The sequence below is a fragment of the Oncorhynchus masou genome, unplaced genomic scaffold (assembly GCF_036934945.1).
Source record: "Oncorhynchus masou masou isolate Uvic2021 unplaced genomic scaffold, UVic_Omas_1.1 unplaced_scaffold_857, whole genome shotgun sequence".
Lineage (NCBI taxonomy): Eukaryota > Metazoa > Chordata > Actinopteri > Salmoniformes > Salmonidae > Oncorhynchus > Oncorhynchus masou.
The window spans coordinates 145,179-162,500 of NW_027015029.1; the positions used below are offsets into that span (position 1 = coordinate 145,179).

The 17,322-nt window shown below is 42.8% G+C and overlaps 1 pseudogene; it reads right to left on the reverse strand.

The window, feature by feature from the left end:
* LOC135537853 (ephrin type-A receptor 6-like) overlaps window positions 1-8,323 on the reverse strand; it is a 152,667-nt pseudogene extending 144,344 nt beyond the window's left edge.
* Between the last annotated feature and the right edge of the window lie 8,999 nt (window positions 8,324-17,322).

Sequence of the window (17,322 nt, forward strand, 5' to 3'; positions counted from 1 at the left end):
TTATAGATTCAACATGACTCCCAGGCCTCTACCCTAAGAGTCTATATATATATTATTATAGATTCAACATGACTCCCAGGCCTCTACCCTAAGAGTCCATATATATATATTATAGATTCAACATGGCTCCCAGGCCTCTACCCTAAGAGTCTATATATATATATATTATAGATTAAACATGGCTCCCAGGCCTCTACCCTAAGAGTCTATATATATATTATTATAGATTCAACATGGCTCCCAGGCCTCTACCCTAAGAGTCTATATATATATATTATTATAGATTCAACATGACTCCCAGGCCTCTACCCTAAGAGTCCATATATATTATTATAGATTCAACATGACTCCCAGGCCTCTACCCTAAGAGTCCATATATATTATTATAGATTCAACATGGTTCCCAGGCCTCTACCCTAAGAGTCCATATATATTATTATAGATTCAACATGACTCCCAGGCCTCTACCCTAAGAGTCCATATATATTATTATAGATTCAACATGACTCCCAGGCCTCGACCCTAAGAGTCCATATATATTATTATAGATTCAACATGACTCCCAGGCCTCTACCCTAAGAGTCCATATATATTATTATAGATTCAACATGACTCCCAGGCCTCTACCCTAAGAGTCCATATATATTATTATAGATTCAACATGACTCCCAGGCCTCGACCCTAAGAGTCCATATATATTATTATAGATTCAACATGGCTCCCAGGCCTCTACCCTAAGAGTCCATATATATTATTATAGATTCAACATGACTCCCAGGCCTCTACCCTAAGAGTCCATATATATTATTATAGATTCAACATGACTCCCAGGCCTCGATCCTAAGAGTCTATATATATATATTATAGATTCAACATGACTCCCAGGCCTCGACCCTAAGAGTCCATATATATTATTATAGATTCAACATGACTCCCAGGCCTCGATCCTAAGAGTCTATATATATATATTATAGATTCAACATGACTCCCAGGCCTCTACCCTAAGAGTCCATATATATTATTATAGATTCAACATGACTCCCAGGCCTCGATCCTAAGAGTCTATATATATATATTATAGATTCAACATGGCTCCCAGGCCTCGACCCTAAGAGTCCATATATATTATTATAGATTCAACATGACTCCCAGGCCTCTACCCTAAGAGTCCATATATATTATTATAGATTCAACATGACTCCCAGGCCTCTACCCTAAGAGTCCATATATATTATTATAGATTCAACATGACTCCCAGGCCTCTACCCTAAGAGTCCATATATATTATTATAGATTCAACATGACTCCCAGGCCTCTACCCTAAGAGTCTATATATATATTATAGATTCAACATGGCTCCCAGGCCTCTACCCTAAGAGTCTATATATATTATTATAGATTCAACATGGCTCCCAGGCCTCTACCCTAAGAGTCTATATATATATTATTATAGATTCAACATGACTCCCAGGCCTCTACCCTAAGAGTCCATATATATTATTATAGATTCAACATGGCTCCCAGGCCTCTACCCTAAGAGTCCATATATATTATTATAGATTCAACATGGCTCCTTAAAGACGTGTGTCGAGGCCTCTACACTAAGAGTCCATATATATTATTATAGATTCAACATGGCTCCCAGGCCTCTACCCTAAGAGTCCATATATATTATTATAGATTCAACATGACTCCCAGGCCTCTACCCTAAGAGTCTATATATATTATAGATTCAACATGACTCCCAGGCCTCTACCCTAAGAGTCTATATATATTATAGATTCAACATGACTCCCAGGCCTCGACCCTAAGAGTCTATATATATATTATTATAGATTCAACATGACTCCCAGGCCTCTACCCTAAGAGTCTATATATATATTATTATAGATTCAACATGACTCCCAGGCCTCTACCCTAAGAGTCTATATATATATTATTATAGATTCAACATGACTCCCAGGCCTCGACCCTAAGAGTCTATATATATATTATTATAGATTCAACATGACTCCCAGGCCTCTACCCTAAGAGTCTATATATATTATAGATTCAACATGACTCCCAGGCCTCGACCCTAAGAGTCTATATATATATTATTATAGATTCAACATGACTCCCAGGCCTCTACCCTAAGAGTCTATATATATATTATTATAGATTCAACATGACTCCCAGGCCTCTACCCTAAGAGTCCATATATATTATTATAGATTCAACATGGCTCCCAGGCCTCTACCCTAAGAGTCCATAAATATTATTATAGATTCAACATGGCTCCCAGGCCTCTACCCTAAGAGTCCATAAATATTATTATAGATTCAACATGACTCCCAGGCCTCTACCCTAAGAGTCCATAAATATTATTATAGATTCAACATGGCTCCCAGGCCTCTACCCTAAGAGTCCATAAATATTATTATAGATTCAACATGACTCCCAGGCCTCTACCCTAAGAGTCCATATATATTATTATAGATTCAACATGGCTCCCAGGCCTCTACCCTAAGAGTCCATATATATTATTATAGATTCAACATGACTCCCAGGCCTCTACCCTAAGAGTCCATATATATTATTATAGATTCAACATGACTCCCAGGCCTCTACCCTAAGAGTCTATATATATTATTATAGATTCAACATGACTCCCAGGCCTCTACCCTAAGAGTCCATATATATTATTATAGATTCAACATGACTCCCAGGCCTCTACCCTAAGAGTCCAGCCTAGTGGTTAGAGTGTAGAGGAGGCAGGTAGCCTGGTGGTTAGAGTGTAGAGGAGGCAGGTAGCCTGGTTGTTAGAGTGTAGAGGAGGCAGGTAGCCTAGTGGTTAGAGTGTAGAGGAGGCAGGTAGCCTAGTGGTTAGAGTGTAGAGGAGGCAGGTAGCCTAGTGGTTAGAGTGTAGAGGAGGCAGGTAGCCTAGTGGTTAGAGTGTAGAGGAGGCAGGGTAGCCTAGTGGTTAGAGTGTAGAGGAGGCAGGTAGCCTAGTGGTTAGAGTGTAGAGGAGGCAGGTAGCCTAGTGGTTAGAGTGTAGAGGAGGCAGGTAGCCTAGTGGTTAGAGTGTGAAGGCGGCAGGTAGCCTAGTGGTTAGAGTGTAGAGGCGGCAGGTAGCCTAGTGGTTAGAGTGTAGAGTCAGCTGGTAGTCTAGTGGTTAGAGTGTAGAGGCGACAGGTAGCCTAGTGGTTAGAGTGTAGAGGAGGCTGGTAGTCTAGTGGTTAGAGTGTAGAGGAGGCAGGTAGCCTTGCGAAAGGTTGCTAGATCGAATCCTTGAGCTGATAAGGTAAAAATCTGTAGTTCTGCCCTGAAATTCGAATGAAAATATATATATTTTTTAAAATAAATATTGCGAAAGAAAACAAAAAGACAAAAGAGCACTGGAGTATAAGAACGTAATGAATATAATATTCAACCAAACTCACCTCCGTGTTGAGGCGCAGAACGCGGTCGCCCAGGTCCGTCTGTGTGAAGCTCTCATCGGCAGCAATTGTGTCCACCTTCAAATCAAATCATATCCAATATGTTTTTCATCATATGCATCTGGGTAGTAGTGTCACAGCACCATTAAATGCTAAAATATATCTCCTCTTGACCAGTAACAACAACTATGAAATAACTCTCCTCTTTAACAGTAACAACAACTATGAAATAACTCTCCTCTTTAAAAGTAACAGTTATGAAATAACTCAGTAACAGTAACAACAGCTATAGAAACAGACTAATAAGAACACCAGGTCATGAGACAGTCCAATAGGAACACCAGGTCATGAAACAGTCCAATAAGAACACCAGGTCATGAAACAGTCCAATAAGAACACCAGGTCATGAAACAGTCCAATAAGAACACCAGGTCATGAAACAGTCCAATAAGAACACCAGGTCATGAAAACAGTCCAATAAGAACACCAGGTCATGAAAACAGTCCAATAAGAACACCAGGTCATGAAACAGTCCAATAAGAACACCAGGTCATGAAACAGTCCAATAAGAACACCAGGTCATGAAACAGTCCAATAAGAACACCAGGTCATGAAAACAGTCCAATAAGAACACCAGGTCATGAAACAGTCCAATAAGAACACCAGGTCATGAAACAGTCCAATAAGAACACCAGGTCATGAAACAGTCCAATAAGAACACCAGGTCATGAAACAGTCCAATAAGAACACCAGGTCATATAACAGTCCAATAAGAACACCAGGTCATGAAACAGTCCAATAAGAACACCAGGTCATGAAACAGTCCAATAAGAACACCAGGTCATGAAACAGTCCAATAAGAACACCAGGTCATGAAACAGTCCAATAAGAACACCAGGTCATGAAACAGTCCAATAAGAACACCAGGTCATGAAAGCAGTCCAATAAGAACACCAGGTCATGAAAACAGTCCAATAAGAACACCAGGTCATGAAACAGTCCAATAGGAACACCAGGTCATGAAACAGTCCAATAAGAACACCAGGTCATATAACAGTCCAATAAGAACACCAGGTCATGAAACAGTCCAATAAGAACACCAGGTCATGAAAGCAGTCCAATAAGAACACCAGGTCATGAAAACAGTCCAATAAGAACACCAGGTCATGAAAACAGTCCAATAAGAACACCAGGTCATGAAACAGTCCAATAAGAACACCAGGTCATGAAACAGTCCAATAAGAACACCAGGTCATGAAACAGTCCAATAAGAACACCAGGTCATGAAACAGTCCAATAAGAACACCAGGTCATGAAAACAGTCCAATAAGAACACCAGGTCATGAAAACAGTCCAATAAGAACACCAGGTCATGAAACAGTCCAATAAGAACACCAGGTCATGAAACAGTCCAATAAGAACACCAGGTCATGAAACAGTCCAATAAGAACACCAGGTCATGAAACAGTACAATAAGAACACCAGGTCATGAAAGCGTCCAATAAGAACACCAGGTCATGAAACAGTCCAATAAGAACACCAGGTCATGAAACAGTCCAATAAGAACACCAGGTCATGAAAACAGTCCAATAAGAACACCAGATCATGAAAACAGTCCAATAAGAACACCAGGTCATGAAACAGTCCAATAAGAACACCAGGTCATGAAAGCGTCCAATAAGAACACCAGGTCATGAAACAGTCCAATAAGAACACCAGGTCATGAAACAGTCCAATAAGAACACCAGGTCATGAAACAGTCCAATAAGAACACCAGGTCATGAAACAGTCCAATAAGAACACCAGGTCATGAAACAGTCCAATAAGAACACCAGGTCATGAAACAGTCCAATAAGAACACCAGGTCATGAAACAGTCCAATAAGAACACCAGGTCATGAAACAGTCCAATAAGAACACCAGGTCATGAAACAGTCCAATAAGAACACCAGGTCACGAAACAGTCCAATAAGAACACCAGGTCACGAAACAGTCCAATAAGAACACCAGGTCATGAAACAGTCCAATAAGAACACCAGGTTTTGTTTTGCCTTTGTCTGTCACACAGATAATAACAGGTAAATAAGGTATGTGAAAGAGAAGAACACTATGTCAATATATGATGAGTCAAAAAGTCCAATAAGTGAAAATTAGCCAGCAGCATCCCACCGCTGGCTTGGCTCTGAAGCTAAGCAGGGTTGGTCCTGGTCAGCAGCATACCACCCTGCATACCACTGCTGGCTTGCCTCTGAAGCTAAGCAGGGTTGGTCCTGGTCAGTCCCTGAATGGGAGACCAGGTGCTGGTGGGAGTGGTGTTGGAGGGCCTGTAGGGGACACTCTTCCCTCTGGTCTAAGGAGATCCCAAATCCCCAGGGCAGTGATTGGGGACATTGTCCTGTGTAAGGTGGGATCCTTCGTACATGGCGTTAAACGGGTGTCCTGACTCTATTTGGTCATTAAAGATCCCATTGCATTTATCACAAGAGTAGGGGTGTTAACCCCGGTGTCCTGGCTAAAATGTCCTATCTGGCCCTCAAACCATGGCCACCTAATCATCCCCAGCTTCCAATTGGCTCATTCATCCCCCTCCTCCTCTCCCCTGTAACTATTCCACAGGTCGTTGCTGTAAATGAGAACGTTTTCTCAGTCAAAGAAGAGTTTAAAACAATCTAATGAAATTATTAACACCTTGTCAACAAGTAGGATTCTCTAAAACTAGACCTTGGCGTAGTCGGCGGGTCTGAAGCGGGTGGCGGCGGCGTGTGGCTCTTCTGTCTGGAGGTAGAAGAGGTTAAAGGTCTCCTTGCAGGTACCAGACACCCAAGGGATGGAGTTACAGTCTCTCAGGGTGAAGCGCAGCTCCACGTACACCTGAAGGGAACACGACATACACCTTTTATTACCTGCAACACACCTGGGTTATATATTACATTATAATTATTATTATATAATTATTACAATTAACTATATATTATACGGTATATTATTATATATGACCTTTTGCGCTGCCTGGTGTATATTATTATTATTAGTATTGTACTATATATTATACTGTATATTATTATATATTACCTTCTGTACTGCCTGGCGTATATTATTATTAGTATTGCACTATATATTATACTACATTATTATATATTACCTTCTGTACTGCCTGGCGTATATTATTATTAGTATTGTACTATATATTATACTACATTATTATATATTACCTTCTGTACTGCCTGGCGTATATTATTATTAGTATTGTACTATATATTATACTACATTATTATATATTACCTTCTGTACTGCCTGGCGTATATTATTATTAGTATTGTACTATATATTATTGTCATAATACTGTATATTATTATTAGTATTGTACTATATATTATTATCATAATACTGTATATTATTATTAGTATTGTACTATATATTATTATCATAATACTGTATATTATTATTATAATACTGTATATTATTATTAGTATTATACTGTATATTATTATCATAATACTGTATATTATTAGTATTATACTATATATTATTAGTAGTATTATACTATATATTGTTATTAGTATTATACTGTATATTATTATTAGTATTATACTATATATTATTATTAGTATTATACTGTATATTATTATTAGTATTATACTGTATATTATTAGTATTATACTATATATTTGTATTAGTATTATACTGTATATTATTAGTATTATACTGTATATTAGTATTAGTATTATACTATATATTATTATTAGTATTATACTGTATATTATTAGTATTATACTGTATATTAGTATTATACTGTATATTATTAGTATTATACTGTATATTATTATTAGTATTATACTATATATTATTAGTATTATACTGTATATTATTAGTATTATACTGTATATTATTATTAGTATTATACTGTATATTATTAGTATTATACTATATACTATTAGTAGTATTATACTGTATATTATTAGTATTATACTGTATATTATTAGTATTATACTTATATTATTAGTAGTATTATACTATATATTATTATTAGTATTATACTATATATTATTATTAGTATTATACTATATATTATTATTAGTATTATACTATATATTATTAGTAGTATTATGCTATATATTATTATTAGTATTATACTGTATATTATTAGTAGTATTATACTGTATATTATTATTAGTATTATGCTATATATTAGTATTAGTATTATACTGTATATTATTATTAGTATTATACTGTATATTATTAGTATTATACTGTATATTATTATTAGTATTATACTGTATATTATTAGTATTATACTGTATATTATTAGTATTATACTGTATATTATTATTAGTATTATACTATATACTATTATTAGTATTATACTGTATATTATTAGTAGTATTATACTGTATATTATTATTAGTATTATACTGTATATTATTATTAGTATTATACTGTATATTATTAGTATTATACTGTATATTATTATTAGTATTATACTATATACTATTATTAGTATTATACTGTATATTATTATTATTATACTATATACTATTAGTAGTATTATACTGTATATTATTATTAGTATTATACTATATATTATTATTAGTATTATACTGTATATTATTAGTAGTATTATACTGTATATTATTATTAGTATTATACTGTATATTATTATTAGTATTATACTGTATATTATTATTAGTATTATACTATATATTATTATTAGTATTATACTGTATATTATTATTAGTATTATACTGTATATTATTATTATACTGTAATATTATTATATATTACCTTCTGTGCTTCATGGCGCTGGATCCAATTGGACTGTAGCCAGTTGTTCTGGTTGGGCTCCATCACATGACACACCTGGAAGGTATGGATAGGTCGGTTCTGTTCATCCATCTCTGTTATCGCATCCCACTGGAGGGAGGGAGGGAGGGAGGGAGGGATGAAACAGAAGACAGGATCATGATCAATAAAGACATCACATTACCATGGTAACAGTAGAGCCATGGAGGACAGCTGGACCACCCGGTCTCTGTCTCCTATGGTCCATGAGAGACAGACCTGACGATGACTGTCTGTGGGTCTTACTGGTGTTTTCACAACTCTTACATCAGCCAGCCAGCCATAACAGCACCGTAGTGCCCGAACACTCTCCTCTCCTCTCCTCTCCTCTCCTCTCCTCTCCTCTCCTCTCCTCTCCTCTCCTCTCATCTCCTTTCCCCTCCCCTCCTCTCTCCTCTCCTCTCCTCTCATCTCATCTCCTCTCCTTTCCCCTACCCTCTCCTCTCCTCTCCTCTCCTCTCCTCTCATCTCATCTCATCTCATCTCCTCTCCTCTCATCTCATCTCATCCCCCTCCCCCTCCTCTCCCTCTCCTCTCCCCTCCCCTCCCTTCCCTTCCTCTCCCCTCTCCTCTCCTTTCCTCTCCTCTCATCTCATCTCACCTCCACCCCTCTCATCTCCTCTCCTCTCCCCTCCCCTCCCCTCCCCTCCTCTCCCCTCCTCTCTCCTCTCCTCTCCCCTCCTCTCTCCTCTCTCCTCTCCTCCCCCTCTGGGAGAGAGAACCACCTCTGAAACCCTACTAACATTGGAAGAGCTGTTTCCCCTACAGCATTTAATGGATGTAGATTTACAGGGTAAAGTCAAGGCCAGCTTGAGTTACTACAATCATGAATATGAATCATGATAATATGTGGCCCATATCTGAGTATGGGCTTGTGGTGTTGACAGGGTAATGCTCAGTGGATGGGCTCGTGGTGTTGACAGGGTAATGCTCAGTGGATGGGCTTGTGGTCTTGACATGGTAATGCTCAGTGTACGGACTCGTGGTCTTGACAGGGTAATGCTCAGTGTACGGACTTGTGGTCTTGACAGGGTAATGCTCAGTGTACAGGCTTGTGGTGTTGACAGGGTAATGCTCAGTTTACGGGCTCGTGGTGTTGACAGGGTAATGCTCAGTGGATGGGCTCGTGGTGTTGACAGGGTAATGCTCAGTGGATGGGCTTGTGGTCTTCACAGGGTAATGCTCAGAGTATGGGCGTGTGGTGTTGACAGGGTAATGCTCAGTGGATGGGCTTGTGGTGTTGACAGGGTAATGCTCAGAGTATGGGCTCGTGGTGTTGACAGAGTAATGCTCAGTGGATGGGCGTGTGGTGTTGACAGAGTAATGCTCAGAGTATGGGCTTGTGGTGTTGACAGGGTAATGCTCGGTGTATGGTTTTGTGGTGTTGACAGGGTAATGCTCAGTGGATGGGCTTGTGGTGTTGACAGGGTAATGCTCGGTGTATGGTTTTGTGGTGTTGACAGGGTAATGCTCAGTGGATGGGCTTGTGGTGTTGACAGGGTAATGCTCAGTGGATGGGCTTGTGGTGTTGACAGGGTAATGCTCAGTGGATGGGCTTGTGGTGTTGACAGGGTAATGCTCAGTGTACAGGCTTGTGGTGTTGACAGGGTAATGCTCAGTGGATGGGCTTGTGGTGTTGACAGGGTAATGCTCAGTGGTGTTGACAGGGTAATGCTCAGTGGATGGGCTTGTGGTCTTCACAGGGTAATGCTCAGTGGATGGGCTTGTGGGTTTTCTCTAAGTGGCCCTAAAATAGAGCTTCCACCAACAGAGCATAAGAGACACTCCAATAACGACCAGATTTAGCTCCAGCCTTCAGTCTCAGCTCTGTCTGTCTGTCTGACCTCTCTCCCTCCATTTGTTCCCTGACACAAGTTGTTGTGATGCAATGACAGCCGGGCGAAGAGAGAGAGAGGAGGACAGGTTGAATATGGAGGACGGTAGGAGGGAGGGGAGGAGGAGGGGTGGAGGGAGGGCAGGGGGAGGGAGGCAGGGGAGGGGGCAGAGGGAGGGGAGGAGGAGGGGGTGGAGGGAGGGCAGGGGGTGAGGGAGGCAGGGAGGGGGTGGGCAGAGGGGTGGGGAGGCAGAGGGGTGGAGGGAGGACAGGGGGTGAGGGAGGCAGGAGGGAGGGGAGGAGGAGGGGTGGAGGGAGGACAGGAGGGGGAGGGAGGCAGGGAGGGGGGCAGAGGGGTGTATGGAGGGCAAGAGTGAGGGAGGGCAGGGGGAGGGAGGCAGGGAGGGGGGGCAGAGGGGTGTATGGAGGGCAAGAGTGAGGGAGGGCAGGGGGAGGGGAGGCAGGGAGGGGGGGCAGAGGGGTGTATGGAGGGCAAGAGTGAGGGAGGCAGAGGGGTGGGGAGGCAGAGGGGTGGGGAGGCAGAGGGGTGGAGGGAGGACAGGGGGTGAGGGAGGGAGAGGGGAGGGAAGGCAGGGGAGGCAGGGGGAGGGGGAGGCAAGGGGGAGGGAGGCAGTGGGGTGGGGAGGCAGGGGGAGGGAGGGAGGCAGGGGGAGTGGGCAGAGGGGTGGGGAGTCAGAGGGGTGGAGGGAGGACAGGGGGTGAGGGAGGGAGTGGGGTGAAAGGATAAGGTATATTGTTCAGTGAATACGACAGGAGAGAGGCAGATAACAGTGTCTGTGATGGAGGAAGCACATCGCTGCCTGCCAATCACACATTCTATTATATCTTAGCTGGGGGGCCATGTAACAGAACAGAGAACATCACACATTCTATTGTATCTTAGCTGGGGGGCCATGTAACAGAACAGAGAACATCACACATTCTATTGTATCTTAGCTGGGGGGCCTTGTAACAGAACAGAGAACATCACACATTCTATTATATCTTAGCTGGGGGGCCATGTAACAGAACAGAGAACATCACACATTCTATTGTATCTTAGCTGGGGGGCCATGTAACAGAACAGAGAACATCACACATTCTATTGTATCTTAGCTGGGGGCCTTGTAACAGAACAGAGAACATCACACATTCTATTGTATCTTAGCTGGGGGGCCATGTAACAGAACAGAGAACATCACACATTCTATTGTATCTTAGCTGGGGGGCCATGTAACAGAACAGAGAACATCACACTGACTATTGTATCTTAGCTGGGGGCCATGTAACAGAACAGAGAACATCACACATTCTATTGTATCTTAGCTGGGGGCCATGTAACAGAACAGAGAACATCACACATTCTATTGTATCTTAGCTGGGGGCCATGTAACAGAACAGAGAACATCACACATTCTATTGTATCTTAGCTGGGGGCCATGTAACAGAACAGAGAACAGAGACCAGCACACTGACTATTGTATCTTAGCTGGGGGCCATGTAACAGAACAGAGAACATCACACTGACTATTGTATCTTAGCTGGGGGCCATGTAACAGAACAGAGAACATCACACTGACTATTGTATCTTAGCTGGGGGCCATGTAACAGAACAGAGAACATCACACTGACTATTGTATCTTAGCTGGGGGCCTTGTAACAGAACAGAGAACAGAGACCATCACACTGACTATTGTATCTTAGCTGGGGGCCATGTAACAGAACAGAGAACAGAGACCAGCACACTGACTATTGTATCTTAGCTGGGGGCCATGTAACAGAACAGAGCACAGAGACCAGCACACTGACTATTGTATCTTAGCTGGGGGCCATGTAACAGAACAGAGAACAGAGACCATCACACTGACTATTGTATCTTAGCTGGGGGCCATGTAACAGAACAGAGAACATCACACTGACTATTGTATCTTAGCTGGGGGCCATGTAACAGAACAGAGAACATCACACTGACTATTGTATCTTAGCTGGGGGCCATGTAACAGAACAGAGAACAGAGACCAGCACACTGACTATTGTATCTTAGCTGGGGGCCATGTAACAGAACAGAGCACAGAGACCAGCACACTGACTATTGTATCTTAGCTGGGGGGCCATGTAACAGAACAGAGCACAGAGACCAGCACACTGACTATTGTATCTTAGCTGGGGGGCCATTTAACAGAACAGAGACCATCACACTGACTATTGTATCTTAGCTGGGGGGCCATGTAACAGAACATCAAACTGACTATTGTATCTTAGCTGGGGGGCCATGTAACAGAACAGAGAACAGAGACCAGCACACTGACTATTGTATCTTAGCTGGGGGGCCTTGTAACAGAACAGAGAACATCACACTGACTATTGTATCTTAGCTGGGGGGCCATGTAACAGAACAGAGCACAGAGACCATCACACTGACTATTGTATCTTAGCTGGGGGGCCATGTAACAGAACAGAGAACATCACACTGACTATTGTATCTTAGCTGGGGGCCATGTAACAGAACAGAGAAAAGAGAACATCACACTGACTATTGTATCTTAGCTGGGGGGGCATGTAACAGAACAGAGAACATCACACTGACTATTGTATCTTAGCTGGGGGGCCTTGTAACAGAACAGAGAACATCACACTGACTATTGTATCTTAGCTGGGGGCCATGTAACAGAACAGAGACCAGCACACTGACTATTGTATCTTAGCTGGGGGGCCATTAGCTGGGGGGCCATGTAACAGAACAGAGACCAGCACACTGACTATTGTATCTTAGCTGGGGGGCCATGTAACAGAACAGAGAACAGAGACCATCACACTGACTATTGTATCTTAGCTGGGGGGCCATGTAACAGAACAGAAAACAGAGACCATCACACTGACTATTGTATCTTAGCTGGGGGGCCATGTAACAGAACAGAGAACATCACACATTCTATTGTATCTTAGCTGGGGGGCCATGTAACAGAACAGAGAACATCACACATTCTATTGTATCTTAGCTGGGGGGCCATGTAACAGAACAGAGCACAGAGACCAGCACACTGACTATTGTATCTTAGCTGGGGGCCATGTAACAGAACAGAGCACAGAGACCAGCACACTGACTATTGTATCTTAGCTGGGGGCCATGTAACAGAACAGAGCACAGAGACCAGCACACTGACTATTGTATCTTAGCTGGGGGCCATTTAACAGAACAGAGACCATCACACTGACTATTGTATCTTAGCTGGGGGCCATGTAACAGAACATCAAACTGACTATTGTATCTTAGCTGGGGGCCATGTAACAGAACAGAGAACAGAGACCAGCACACTGACTATTGTATCTTAGCTGGGGGCCTTGTAACAGAACAGAGAACATCACACTGACTATTGTATCTTAGCTGGGGGCCATGTAACAGAACAGAGCACAGAGACCATCACACTGACTATTGTATCTTAGCTGGGGGCCATGTAACAGAACAGAGAACATCACACTGACTATTGTATCTTAGCTGGGGGCCATGTAACAGAACAGAGAAAAGAGAACATCACACTGACTATTGTATCTTAGCTGGGGGGCATGTAACAGAACAGAGAACATCACACTGACTATTGTATCTTAGCTGGGGGGCCTTGTAACAGAACAGAGAACATCACACTGACTATTGTATCTTAGCTGGGGGCCATGTAACAGAACAGAGACCAGCACACTGACTATTGTATCTTAGCTGGGGGGCCATTAGCTGGGGGGCCATGTAACAGAACAGAGACCAGCACACTGACTATTGTATCTTAGCTGGGGGGCCATGTAACAGAACAGAGAACAGAGACCATCACACTGACTATTGTATCTTAGCTGGGGGGCCATGTAACAGAACAGAGCACAGAGACCAGCACACTGACTATTGTATCTTAGCTGGGGGGCCACGTAACAGAACAGAGACCAGCACACTGACTATTGTATCTTAGCTGGGGGGCCATGTAACAGAACACAGAACAGAGACCATCACACTGACTATTGTATCTTAGCTGGGGGGCCATGTAACAGAACAGAGCACAGAGACCAGCACACTGACTATTGTATCTTAGCTGGGGGGCCATGTAACAGAACAGAGAACATCACACTGACTATTGTATCTTAGCTGGGGGCCATGTAACAGAACAGAGCACAGAGACCAGCACACTGACTATTGTATCTTAGCTGGGGGCCACGTAACAGAACAGAGACCAGCACACTGACTATTGTATCTTAGCTGGGGGGCCATGTAACAGAACAGAGAACAGAGACCATCACACTGACTATTGTATCTTAGCTGGGGGGCCATGTAACAGAACAGAGAACAGCACACTGACTATTGTATCTTAGCTGGGGGGCCATGTAACAGAACAGAGCACAGAGACCAGCACACTGACTATTGTATCTTAGCTGGGGGCCATGTAACAGAACAGAGACCATCACACTGACTATTGTATCTTAGCTGGGGGCCATGTAACAGAACAGAGAACATCACACTGACTATTGTATCTTAGCTGGGGGCCATGTAACAGAACAGAGAACATCACACTGACTATTGTATCTTAGCTGGGGGGCCATGTAACAGAACAGAGAACATCACACTGACTATTGTATCTTAGCTGGGGGGCCATGTAACAGAACAGAGAACATCACACTGACTATTGTATCTTAGCTGGGGGGCCATGTAACAGAACAGAGACCAGCACACTGACTATTGTATCTTAGCTGGGGGGCCATGTAACAGAACAGAGAACAGAGACCATCACACTGACTATTGTATCTTAGCTGGGGGGCCATGTAACAGAACAGAGACCATCACACTGACTATTGTATCTTAGCTGGGGGGCCATGTAACAGAACAGAGACCATCACACTGACTATTGTATCTTAGCTGGGGGGCCATGTAACAGAACAGAGAACATCACACTGACTATTGTATCTTAGCTGGGGGGCCATGTAACAGAACAGAGAACAGAGACCATCACACTGACTATTGTATCTTAGCTGGGGGGCCATGTAACAGAACAGAGAACAGCACACTGACTATTGTATCTTAGCTGGGGGGCCATGTAACAGAACAGAGAACAGAGACCATCACACTGACTATTGTATCTTAGCTGGGGGCCATGTAACAGAACAGAGACCATCACACTGACTATTGTATCTTAGCTGGGGGGCCATGTAACAGAACAGAGAACAGAGACCAGCACACTGACTATTGTATCTTAGCTGGGGGGCCATGTAACAGAACAGAGACCATCACACTGACTATTGTATCTTAGCTGGGGGCCATGTAACAGAACAGAGAACAGCACACTGACTATTGTATCTTAGCTGGGGGCCATGTAACAGAACAGAGACCATCACACTGACTATTGTATCTTAGCTGGGGGCCATGTAACAGAACAGAGAACAGAGACCAGCACACTGACTATTGTATCTTAGCTGGGGGCCATGTAACAGAACAGAGCACAGAGACCAGCACACTGACTATTGTATCTTAGCTGGGGGCCATGTAACAGAACAGAGCACAGAGACCAGCACACTGACTATTGTATCTTAGCTGGGGGCCATGTAACAGAACAGAGAACAGAGACCAGCACACTGACTATTGTATCTTAGCTGGGGGCCATGTAACAGAACAGAGACCAGCACACTGACTATTGTATCTTAGCTGGGGGGCCATGTAACAGAACAGAGAACAGAGACCAGCACACTGACTATTGTATCTTAGCTGGGGGGCCATGTAACAGAACAGAGAACATCACACTGACTATTGTATCTTAGCTGGGGGCCATGTAACAGAACAGAGAACATCACACTGACTATTGTATCTTAGCTGGGGGCCATGTAACAGAACAGAGAACAGAGACCAGCACACTGACTATTGTATCTTAGCTGGGGGCCATGTAACAGAACAGAGAACATCACACTGACTATTGTATCTTAGCTGGGGGGCCATGTAACAGAACAGAGAACATCACACTGACTATTGTATCTTAGCTGGGGGCCATGTAACAGAACAGAGAACATCACACTGACTATTGTATCTTAGCTGGGGGCCATGTAACAGAACAGAGAACAGAGACCAGCACACTGACTATTGTATCTTAGCTGGGGGGCCTTGTAACAGAACAGAGAACATCACACTGACTATTGTATCTTAGCTGGGGGGCCATGTAACAGAACAGAGCACAGAGACCATCACACTGACTATTGTATCTTAGCTGGGGGGCCATGTAACAGAACAGAGAACATCACACTGACTATTGTATCTTAGCTGGGGGGCCATGTAACAGAACAGAGAACAGAGAACATCACACTGACTATTGTATCTTAGCTGGGGGGCCATGTAACAGAACAGAGAACATCACACTGACTATTGTATCTTAGCTGGGGGGCATGTAACAGAACAGAGAACATCACACTGACTATTGTATCTTAGCTGGGGGGCCTTGTAACAGAACAGAGAACATCACACTGACTATTGTATCTTAGCTGGGGGGCCATGTAACAAAACAGAGAACATCACATTGACTATTGTATCTTAGCTGGGGGGCCTTGTAACAGAACAGAGAACATCACACTGACTATTGTATCTTAGCTGGGGGGCCATGTAACAGAACAGAGACCATCACACTGACTATTGTATCTTAGCTGGGGGCCATGTAACAGAACAGAGCACAGAGACCAGCACACTGACTATTGTATCTTAGCTGGGGGCCATGTAACAGAACAGAGAACAGAGACCAGCACACTGACTATTGTATCTTAGCTGGGGGCCATGTAACAGAACAGAGACCAGCACACTGACTATTGTATCTTAGCTGGGGGCCATGTAACAGAACAGAGAACATCACACTGACTATTGTATCTTAGCTGGGGGCCATGTAACAGAACAGAGAACATCACACTGACTATTGTATCTTAGCTGGGGGCCATGTAACAGAACAGAGAACAGAGACCAGCACACTGACTATTGTATCTTAGCTGGGGGCCATGTAACAGAACAGAGAACATCACACTGACTATTGTATCTTAGCTGGGGGCCATGTAACAGAACAGAGAACATCACACTGACTATTGTATCTTAGCTGGGGGGCCATGTAACAGAACAGAGAACATCACACTGACTATTGTATCTTAGCTGGGGGGCCATGTAACAGAACAGAGAACAGAGACCATCACACTGACTATTGTATCTTAGCTGGGGGCCTTGTAACAGAACAGA